This window comes from Odocoileus virginianus, chromosome 23 (assembly GCF_023699985.2).
Source record: "Odocoileus virginianus isolate 20LAN1187 ecotype Illinois chromosome 23, Ovbor_1.2, whole genome shotgun sequence".
Classification (NCBI taxonomy): domain Eukaryota; kingdom Metazoa; phylum Chordata; class Mammalia; order Artiodactyla; family Cervidae; genus Odocoileus; species Odocoileus virginianus.
Window position 1 is genome coordinate 35373306 of NC_069696.1, and position 11820 is coordinate 35385125.

An 11820-nucleotide genomic window follows, 5' to 3' on the forward strand; every position below is an offset into this window, starting at 1 on the left:
TTTTGAAAGATAGTGAGATGGAGAATAGATATTTCCAAGTAATACAAGAGGCAGAGAAAAAGGCAACACAGAGGGAAGGAAAAAACCATGGCTTTATGGTCAGAAAACCTGGGTTTGACAAAGTTACAACCTGATCCTGGCTTCCTGTGTGACTTTGGATCAGTTATTAAAACTTCTTGATCTCTGTTTTTCTCAGCTGGTAAGTGGATCAAGATTTTTCGATACTTTTCCAAGTCTATTCTATCCACCAAATTCTGCAGAGCTGAACTGCCATTTTCACACTTACACACCTGCATTTCAATGGCATGTGCATAATTGGAGGTTGTATGCAGAGCTGGACATTGAGAAGATCTCCTTTCTCTGAGCAGACACATTACTTGAGCTCTTGGATTGAATAAAGAAAGTAATATTTTGATGCTGATATTCAATGCAACTAAATTAGACACCATAATGAAAGAGATTTTCATGGTGGTTAAGAAAACTGTGGAGAGAAGCTTGCAAATGAGCTTTTGTTCTTTTCTTTCACTATAATCTGAATAACTGTTTCCATCTGTATATCTTTGAAACAATATAAATGTATTAACTGAAATAAAGGTAAAAATTGATTAAACTCTGCACTCTGCATAATTTGCCTTCAACTGCTATAGATATAATAACAAGAGTTGAGCACTGACAAAGAGAGAACTTGCTGATTCCAACTAATAAAAATAAATGAAAAAAAATAAAATAAAATAAGTACTAGGAATGTAATGTAAAACATTATTAATATAATTACATGATTAACACTGCTGTATGTTATATATGAAAGTTGTTGAAAGAATAAATCCTAAGCGTTCTCATCACAAGGGAAAAAAAAAGGCAGTTTATGGATTCACTTACAATACACACGTGAAACATTTATGCCAGAAATCTGGGTGCTTTTATAAGAAAGATTGCTTCTTCCCTCCAGAACTACCTCCTATACTCTACTCACTCCTAACCTAGTCCCCCTGAAGTACTGGCAGCTCTTCCAGGCTTGTGGCATTTGTTGGCATCCCTTGAGACTGCACTCTTTTCTTAAGCCCATGTTAGATGAACAAAACCCTGTCTATGGCTTTTCCCTTCCTTTTGGTAGACTTAGTCATGTGGTAACTCGTCAAGCTGTGGTACACTTGGGCTAGGTACATATGCTTATGAAGGCTTCCTGGGACTTGTTAGAAGTTGAGATGTCAGAATGGAATTGTCTCTCTCCCTGGACAAACTATACTCTGATTCAGATGTTCTTCCTCTGGGTATCAGTGGCATGTGCATACACAGATATACACTGAGGATACATTAGTATTTAGAGGGAAAAGAATACAGTGTGCGTTTGAACGCTGTTTTTTCAAATGGGCCTCTGAGTTGTAATGATGCATCGATGTATGCTCATCAACTGTAACAAATGTGACACTCTAGTGGAGGATGTTGCTAGTGGGGCAGACCATGCATATACTGAAGCAGGGATTATGTGGAATATCTCTGTACCTTCTACTCGATTTTGCTGTAGACTTAAAACTGCTCTTTAGAAGTGAGTGAGAACTTATATGTTGTTTCTACCACAACCACCCTTGATTCTGGAAATCATTTCCTGTGTACTTCTGATGACTTTGAAATGCTATGCAAAGAAGATAAATTCTTCACAGACACAATCAACAGTTGTGTAATAGATCAAATGAATATCTTTATAGGAACAACAAAAACCTTTCTACTAGTGCAACTTGCCTCCATAGGGCATTCAATTAATTATGAGCTGGGAATAAAGAATGCTTTTTACAGTACCATGACATTTATCTGAGTTCATTGTTTTATACAAAACATTATTCACTCACATTATTTCAGCAATACCTTTACTATAATTTTAAATGAGAAATTTTCACCTTAAGAACTTGGAAGATTTACAAATGAGTTTTCTTAAAGACTTCAGGTTGTTGTTTCATAATAAGAAATATTTTAAATTTCATCATACATTCTTTAGTTTATCATTCTAAATTCTCTTTGTTCGATGGTTTACTGTATTTTGTACTAGTTATTAAGTAGACAAGAAAGAACTCTAGTAGAATACACATGACATTTAAAAGCAACAATAATACAGTCAACAGGCACATGGAAAGATGCTCAACATTGCTAATTATTAGAGAAAGGCAGATCTAAACTCCAGTGAGGTATCACCTGTCACTGATCAGAAAGGCTATCATAAAAATGTGTGCAAATAACAAATACTGGAGAGGATATGGAGGAAAGGGAATCCTTCTCTACTGTTGGTGGGAATGTACGTTGGAGCAATCACTGTGGAAAACAGTATGAAAGTTTCTCAAAAAATTAAAAACAGAATTACTATATGATCCTACAGTTCCACTCCTATGCATATATCCAGACAAAACTATAATTCAAAACCATAAAGCCCCCTATGTTCACAGCAGTACTATTCACAATATCCAAGACGTTGTGCACGCATTCTCAGTTGCTAAGTTGTGTCTGACTCTGAGACCCCATGGACTGCAGCTGACCAGGCTCCCTTGTCCATGGCATTTTCCATGGCAAGATTACTGGAGTGGGTTGCCCTATCTTCCTCCAGGGCATCTTTCTGACCCAGCAATCAAACTTAGGTCCCCTGTGCCTCCTGCACTGGCAGGCAGATTCTTTGCCCTACACCACCTGGGAAGCCAAGACATGAAAACAACCTAAATGTCCATCTACAGATAACATATAAAGTAAATGAGGTACATATATATCATGGAATACTACTCAGCCATAAGAATGAAATAGAGTTATTTGCAGCAACATGGATGGACCTAGAGATTATCATAGTAAGTGAAGTAAGTCAGAAAGGGAAAGGTAAATACCAAATACCAATTCACTTATATGTGGAATATAAAATATGACACAGATGAACTTATCTATGAAACATAAACAGATTCACATACATAGAGATCAGATATGTAGTTGCCAAGAGGGGGATGAGTGGAGGAGAAATAGATTGAGAGTGTGGAATTAACAGGTGCAAGCTATTATATAGAGAACTGATAAACAATAAAGTCCTACTGCAGAGCACAGGGAACTCTATTCAATCTCCTGGATAAATCATGATGAAAATTAATATGAAAAAGAAGGTATGTGTGTGTATAACTGAATCACTTTTCTATACAGCAGAAATTAACAAAATGTCATAAATGGACTATGATTCAATAAAATAAATTCTCAAATAAAGTGACTTAAAATTGTGTTATTTATTCCTTTTCTTGTCTGTATTATTGTTTGACTGTGTGTTTGTACCTCTAAACAATGGTTTAGTTTTGCATGTTCTTGAAATCTGTACAATGAAATCATGCTAGAAGTGTTCTTTGGAGACTGCTTTTTAATTCAGCATTGTTGCTGTTGTCTAGTCACTAAGTCATGTCCAATTCTTTGTGACCCTGTAGACAGTAGCCCACCAGGCTTCTCTGTGCATGGGATTTCCCAGGCAAGAGATATGATTAAATAGTGTCAACTGCTGTAAAATTTTTGAATAGCACCAATTTGATAGACATGCTATTTCACTGTATCAGTTCAGCGTCAGGTCAGTCGTTCAGTTGTGTCAAATGCTTTGCAAAATCATGGACTGCAGCATGTCAGGCTTCCCTGTCCAGCTCCAAATCCCAGAGCTTACTCAAGCTCAGGCCCATGGAGGTGGTGATGCCATGCAATCATCTCATCCTCTATCATCCCCTTCTTGCCTCACCTTCAATCTTTCCCAGCACTAGGGTCTATTCCAAGAAGTTAGTTCTTCACATCAAGTGGTCAAAGTATTTGATTTCAGCTTCAGCATCAGTCCTTCCAACATTCAGTCCTTCCAATATTCAGGACTGATTTCCTTTAGGATTGACTGGTTTGATCTCCTTGCAGTCCAAGATACTCTCAAGAGTCTTCTCCAACACCACAGTTCAATAGCATCAATTCTTCAACATTCAGATTTCTTTATGGTCCAACTCTCACATCCATACATGACTACTGGAAAAACCATAGCTTTGACTAGATGGACCATCGTTGGCAAAGTAATGTCTCTGCTTTCTTATACACTGTCTGGGTTCATCATAGCTTTTTTTCCAAGGAGCAAGCGTCTTTTAATTTCATGGCTGCAGTCACCATGTGTAATGATTTTGGAGCCCAAGAAAATAAAGTGTCAATGTTCCCATTGTTTTCCCGCCTATTTTCCATGAAGTGATGGGACTGGATGTCATGATCTTTGTTTTCTGAATGCTGAGTTTTAAGCCAACTTTTTACTCTCCTCTTTCACTTTCATAAGAGTCTCTTTAGTTCTTCACTTTCTGCCTTAAGGGTGGTGTCATCTGCATATCTGAGGTTATTTATACTTCTCCCAGCAATCTTGATTCCAGCTTTTGCTTCATCCAGCTTGGCATTTCACATGATGTACTCTGTATACAAGTTAAATAAGCAGAGTGAAAACATACAGCCCTCAAGTACTCCTTTTCCTATTTGGAACCAGTCTGTTGTTTCATGTTCAGTTCTAACTGTTCCTTCATGACCTGCATACAGATTTCTCAGGAGGGAGATAAGTTCTTCTGGTACTCCCATCTCTTGAAGAATTTTCCACAGTTTGTTGTGATCCACACAGTCAAAGGCTTTGGCGTAGTCAATAAAGCAGAAGTAGATGTTTTTCTGGAAACCTGTCTTTTTTGAAGATCCAATGGATGTTGGCAATTTGGTCTCTGTTTCCTCTGCCATTTCTAAATCCAGTTTGAATATCTGGAAGTTCACAGTTCACCTACTGTTATAACCTGGCTTGAAGAATTTTGAGCCTTCCTTTGCTAGCATGTGAGATGAGTGCAATCATGTGGTAAGTTGAACATTCTCTGGCATTGCTTTCCTTTGGGATTGAATGAAAACTGACCTTTTCCAGTCCTGTGGCCACTGTTGACTTTTCCAAATTTGCTGGTATATTGACTGCAACACTTTCACAGACTCATTTTTTAGGATTTGAAATAGCTCAACTGGAATTCGATCACCTCCACTCACTTTGTTCATAGTGATGCTTCCTAAAGCCCACTTGACTTTGCATTCCAGCAGATCTGGCTCTAGGTGGGTGATCACACCATCATGGAGATCTGGATCATGAAGATTTTTTTGTGTGTGGTTCTTCTGTGTATTCTTGCCACCTCTTCTTATACCTTCTGCTTCTGTTAGGTCCATGCCATTTCAGTCTTTCCTTGTGTCCATCTTTGCATGAAGTGTTCCCTTGGTATTTCTAATTTTCTTGAAGAGATCTCTAGTCTTTCCCATACTATCACTTTGCTCTATTTCTTTCCACTGATCACTGAGCAAGGCTTCCTTATCTCTCCGTGCTATTCTCTGGAACTCTGCATTCAAATGGGTATATCTTTTCTTTTCTCCTTTGCCTTTCACTTCTCTTCTTTTCTCGGCTATTTGTAAGGCCTCCTCGGACAACCATTTTGCTTGCCTTTTGCATTTCTTTTTCTTGGGGATGGGCTTGATGACTTCCTCCTGTACAATGTCATAAACCTCTGTCCATAGTTCTTCAGGCACTCTATCAGATCTAATTCCTTGAATATATTTGTCTCTTCCACTGTGTAATCATAAGGGATTTGATTTAGGTCATACCTGAATGGTCTAGTGATTTCCCCTACTTTCTTCAATTTAAGTCTGAATTTTGCAATAAGGACTTCATAATCTGAGCCACAGTCAGCTCCCAGTCTTATTTTTCCTGACTGTATAGAGTTTCTCCATCTTTGGCTGCAAAGAATGTAATCAATCTGATTTTAGTATTGACCGTCTTGTGATGTCCATATGTAGAGTCTTCTCTTGTATTGTTGGAAGAGAGTGTTTGCTATGACTAGTGCATTCTTTTGGAAAAACTCTATTAGCTTTTGACCTGCTTCGTTTTGTACTCCAAGACCAAATTTGCCTGTTATGCCAGGTGTCTCTTGACTTCCTACTTTTGCATTCCAGTCCCCTATAACGAAAAGGACATCTTTGGGGGGTGTTAGTTCTAGAAGGTCTTGTAGGTCTTCACAGAACCGTTAAACTTCAGCTTCTTCAGCATTACTGGTTGTGGCACAGACTTAAATTACTGTGGTGTTGAATGATTTGCCTTGGAAATGAACAGAGATCATTCTGTCATTTTTGAGACTGCACCCAGGAACTGCATCTCAGACTCTTTTGTTGACTATGATGGCTCCTCCATTTCTTCTAAGGGATTCTTGCCCACAGTAATAGATATAATGGTCATCTGAGTTAAAGTCACCCATTCCAATCCATTTTAGTCCACTGATTCCTGAAATGTCAATGTTAAATCTTGCCATCTCCTGTTTGACCACTTCCAATTTACCTTAATTAATGGACCTAACATTCCAGGTTCCTATGCAATATTGCTCTTACAGCATTGGACTTTACTTCCATCACCAGTCACATCCACAACTGGGTGTTGTTTTTGCCTTGACTCTGTCTCTTCATTCTTTCTGGAGTTATTTCTCCACTCTTCTCCAGTAGCATATCAGGCAGCTACTGACCTGAGGAATTCATCTTTCAGTGTCCTATCTTTTTGCCTTTTCATACTGTTCATGGGTTCTCAAGGCAAGAATACTGAATCAGTTTGACATTCCCTTCTCCAGTGGACAATGTTTTGTCAGAACTCTCCACCATGACTGGTCCATCTTGGGTGGCCCTACAGGGCATGGCTCATACTTTCATTGAGTTAGACAAGGCTGTGGTCCATGTGATCAGATTGGTTGGCTTTCTTTGATTGTGGTTTTCATTCTGTCTGCCCTCTGATGAAGAAGGATAAGAAGCTTATAGAAGCTTCCTGATGAGAGAGACTGACTGAAGGGGAAACTGGGTCTTGTTCTGACAGACAGGGCCATGCTCAGTAAATCTTTAAGCAAATTTTCTGTTGATGAGTGGAGATGTGTTCCTTCCCTGTTATTTACCTGGGGCCAGAAACTTAATATCATGGCATCTGGTCCCATCACTTCATAACAAATAGATCGAAAACAGTGGGAACAGTGACAGACTTTATCTTTGGGGGCTCCAAAATCACTCCAAAATCACAGATGGCAATTGCAGCCATGAAATTAAAAGACGCTTGCTCCTTGGAAGAAAAGTTATGACCAACCTAGACAGCACATTAAAAAGCAGAAACATTACTTTGCCAACAAAAGTCCTTCTAATCAAAGCTATGGTTTTTCCAGTAGTCATGTATGGATGTGAGAGTTGGACTGTGAAGAAAGCTGAGCACCAAAGAATTGATGCTTTTGGACTGTGGTGTTGAAGAAGATTCGAGAATCCCTTGGACTACAAGGAGATAAAACCCATCCATCCTAAAGGAAATAAGTACTGAATATTCGTTGGAAGGACTGATGCTGAAGCTGAAACTCTAATACTTTGGCCACCTGATTCAAAGAACTGACTCACTGGTAAAAGACCCTGGTGCTGGGAAAGTTTGAAAGATGAGAAGGGGATGACAGAGGATTAGATGGTTGGATGGCATCACCAACTCGATGGACATGAGTTTGAGCAAGCTCCAGGAGTTGGTGATGGACAGGGAAGCCTAGTGTGCTGCAGTCCATGGGGTCACAAGGAGTGGACACAACTGAGCAACTAAACTGAGCTGAACGGCTAATTCTAATTTCAGGGCCAGTTTTGTGTTGCTTTCCTTTGATTAGTCTCTCATTGTGGGTGTGTTTTCTTGCCTCTTTACACACCTGGTAATCTTGATTGGATGCTGAACATCATGAATGTCACCTTGCTGGGTCATGGAAATTTTGGTATTTTTATTACTTTCCTTGAGCATTGTTCTAATATGTAATTAAAACCCAAAAGGAGAAAACTATTTGAAGTAACTTACTTTTATGATTTGTTAGGCAGATTTGCAACAAAGTCTGCCTAGTCCAGGCTAATTATTCCTCTCTACTGAGGCAAGATATTCCTGAGTACTTACTCAAGGCATGAATCATGAGTTTTTCCAGTGTGGCTAGTGGGAAGAGAGGTAGTTCCCAGTCCTTCATGATAATGAGTCACTGTTTCCTCTAATTCTCTTGACGGTTCTTTCCCAAATCTGGAGGAAAAGGGGTTTCTTTTCCTAAGAATGTAGGAAATGTATGAATGTATGAAGGGAAACTTCTGTTGCTCCCCAGGTTTTTCTTTCTATGCAACTCTCTCCTCTCTGGAATCCTGCCTATGCACTCTAGCTCCTTGGTCTCCCTGGATGCTCAGCTCTATCTCCTCGCCTCAGGGGATTACCTCAGCTACCCCTCCCCACACTACTGTCTAGAAACACTTATAGGAAATAAGCTGGAGCAACAGCAATTGTCTGTCTTCCATTTATCAGAGATCTCTGCCCTTTACTGCCTGATGTCCAGTGTTTTGAAAACTGTTGTTTTATATTTTGCCATTTGGGGTTTATTGTGGGTGGAAGATAAATCTGGTCCCCATTACTTCACTCTGCCAGACATCACCAATATTTTGAACTGTATGTCTGTCTGTCACTCTGGGAGGATTTTGCCCTTCAAGGTAGGGGACCATCATTATATTCAAGATAAGTGTGCCTTTCTTTACACAGTGGGGTTAATGGGCTAGGGTGTGGAAAGAGAGATGGAATGACACTTGAAAGGCATCACTCATCAGGCTGCTCAAGGGTGAAGAATATTTCCAGGGGTCCTCTGTTCTCTCTATGTGAATCAGGAAGACATCTTATTTAGCATTTGTAAGCCTGAGTGTTTATTTTGGTCCCCACTGAGGTTTGGGTCCTTGGTGAGGACCCATTACTTAACAAGAGGAAGTAAGAATAATTCTCATTAAAGCTGGACATGTGTTGGGAATTAACTTTGAGATGCTAATGTGTCTGAACACCTAAGTGTTTAATAAGTGTTTTTACTTAAAAGTGGCTTGTACACCCCACAATAGGGTTGGCAGTGGCTCCACTTGATATAAGATGAATGTTCTGAGATGGGCAGGCTGATTAATTGGGGATTCTCTACCAAGTATGATTTCTTTGAGGGGAAATCTATGTTCTGCTAGAGAGTAGCTCTCAAGAAAAAGCTGCACTGAAACAGGGCTGTTTGTAAAGTGATTCAGAGCATTTGAGAGCCTTCAAAACTCCAGCAGCTCTTTACGTTCTGCCTCCAGGCCCCAAATCCCTGACTACCTCCCATGTCTGCTCCAACTATTCAGTCCTCCTCACTTCATTATAGCAATGTTAGAAATATAGTGCCATTTGCAGTTTACATCTTCAGCTAACCAGTTATACTAAGATCTTACATTCCATTTAAATTTTTTAGAAGAAGGATAATGCAGTTAAGTTAGACAGAAAAGAAAATCATGGTGCTAATGCAGAATTTAGAACTCACAAAAACTTATTTGTCTTCACAAAATCTTTTATAATCCTCCCTTCTAAATCCAACATAAAAATGATTCTTCATTTTGTAAAATATTTACATTTTATACTTCTTCATCTGAAAATAACTTTCTAAAGGTAGGTTTTGCCAAAGCCATTTGAGGTCCAGGTTGATGCCAAACACTAGGCATCAGCATCATTTGGTGTCTCAGTCATGTGGTCCTGAGACCTCCCTGAAATAGGGGTGCCTTTCGATGGCTGCAGAAAGAGAGCAGCTCACAGACTAATTGGGAGCACAAGCAGCCAAATGACTTACAAGGTATCCACTGTGTCCTAACAGGCCTGTAGATTCTCTGCAGACCCTGGAAATGGGGTGCAGGCTGCTTTTGGAGTAGCTCAGTCTGGAAACTACACCGGTAGCAGTGTGGCAGCTGCTTGATTAAAGAATGAACATTTCAGTAGAAATGAAGAAAACAAAAATCAACTATAGATTCTATTTGCGCCTCTGAAGAAACAAAAGAGCATCATTGAACACTATACCAATAGGGAGGGGGTCTTTCTCATTTGCTGAGAAATTATCAAAAATACTTATTTTTGGCTTATAATTTGCTACTATTGACCTTTCCTTTAGCAGATTAATCTTAATATCTGTATAAGGGAAACTGCCCTCCTGCTGTGAATTATCTACTTTCTTTACATCATTTCTCCACATTCATAATGATAAAGCATTTTATGATTTAAATATATTGTATTTATTTGTATTGCAGATCCTGTTCATGATGCCAATTGTCTTGCTGTCCACACTGTGCACACTGTTCAATGAACACAGAGTAGGAAAGGCTTAAGTTAAGAGGCTGGAAGAAGATGCAAGGAGCCTTAGCAACTTCAGACACATTTATTCTCTCCTGGCTGGCATGGCAATCATAACATAGCCTCTCTCCTAGCTGATGCAGCAGCCATAGCAACAGCCATAACATAACCATAATGTAGCCAAAACATAACCTCATATAACATAACCATGATGTCTCTCCAGTGCTGCCCCAGTGCAGCAGCAGCCAGGGCTTTCATGGTAAAGCTTATACAGGCATGTGGCATGAAGAAGCCTGTGGTCAAGTGAATACCTCCTGATGTGCATACACAGAGCTGTAAGTGATCTTACAAATGTAAGCTGTTCAATTCATTTCAGGGGCTCAGTCATGTCCGACTCTTCACGACTCCATGGACCACAGCAGGGAGCCCTCCCTGTCCATAACCAACTCCTGGAGTTTACTCAAATTCATTTCCACTGAGTCAGTGATGCCATCCAACCACCTCATCCTCTATCGTCCCCTTCTCCTCCTGCCTTCAATCTTTCCCAGCATCAGGGTCTTTTCCAGTGAGTTGGCTCTTTGCATCAGGTGGGCAAAGTATTGGAGCTTCAGCTTCGGCATCAGTCATTCCAATGAACACTCAGGACTGATTTCCTTTAGGATGGACTAGTTGGTCTCCTTGCAGTCCAAGGGACTCTCAAGAGTCTTCTACAACACCACAGTTGAAAAGCATCAATTCTTTGATGTTCAGCTTTCTTTATAGTCTGACTTTCATATCCATACATGACTACTGGAAAAACCATAGCCTTGACAAGACAGAACTTGGTTGACAAAGTAATGTCTCTTCTTTTTAATATACTGTCTAGTTTGGTCATAACTCCTTCCAAGGAGTAAACGTCTTTTAATTTCATGGCTGCAGTCATCATCTGTAACAATTTTAGAGCCCCCCAAAATAAAGTCAGCCACTGTTTCCACTGTTTACCTCTCTATTTGCCATGAAGTGATGGGACTGGATGCCATGATCTTAGTTTTCTGAATGTTGGGCTTTAAGCCAACTTTTTCACTCTCCTCTTTCACTTTCATCAAGAGTTTCTTCAGTTCTTCTTTACTTTCTGCCATAAGGGTGGTGTCATCTGCATATCTGAGATTGTTGATATTTCTCCCAGTTACATAATCATCATTTACAAAATGTGAGGCAAGACTGACAGGCCATGGTGCAAGAGAGCCTGATGACACCATCTTGTCTAATTTGCTCTTTCCCTACAATGCTTTAAATATATTTTATGCTTCCATATATTGCATCACTAAAACATCATAGCAACCATAAGAAACCTATCTTACAATAAAGAATTGAAGTTCAAATATTAAAAGTTTTAATAATAGCATTTTAATTTTTATCTTAAAAAGGAGATGTAAAATTTTTTTTAATTATAAACACATTTTGGAAAGCAGACAAAAGACTACAAAAAGTGTTGTCTACTTGTGACTGCCTTCATTACCAACTGCATTTGAATTTCTGTTAAAGAAAGAAGGGGTTTCCAGGTGGTGCTAGTGAGAAGGAATCTGCCTGCAATTCAGGAGACTAAGAGATGTGGGTTCTATCCCTGGGTCAGGAAGATCCCCCAGAGAAGGAAGTGGCGACCCACT

At 39.5% G+C, this 11820-nt stretch overlaps 1 long non-coding RNA gene across 1 annotated transcript in view; it reads left to right on the top strand.

Annotated features, from left to right (window-relative positions):
- Positions 1 to 754, top strand: part of LOC139030688 (uncharacterized) — a 137777-nt gene extending 137023 nt beyond the window's left edge. Inside the window, exon 5 of the long non-coding RNA XR_011483097.1 lies at positions 14 to 754. This is a non-coding gene — a long non-coding RNA (uncharacterized lncRNA). The remainder of the gene's footprint in view (positions 1 to 13) is intronic.
- Positions 755 to 11820: the final 11066 nt, after the last annotated feature.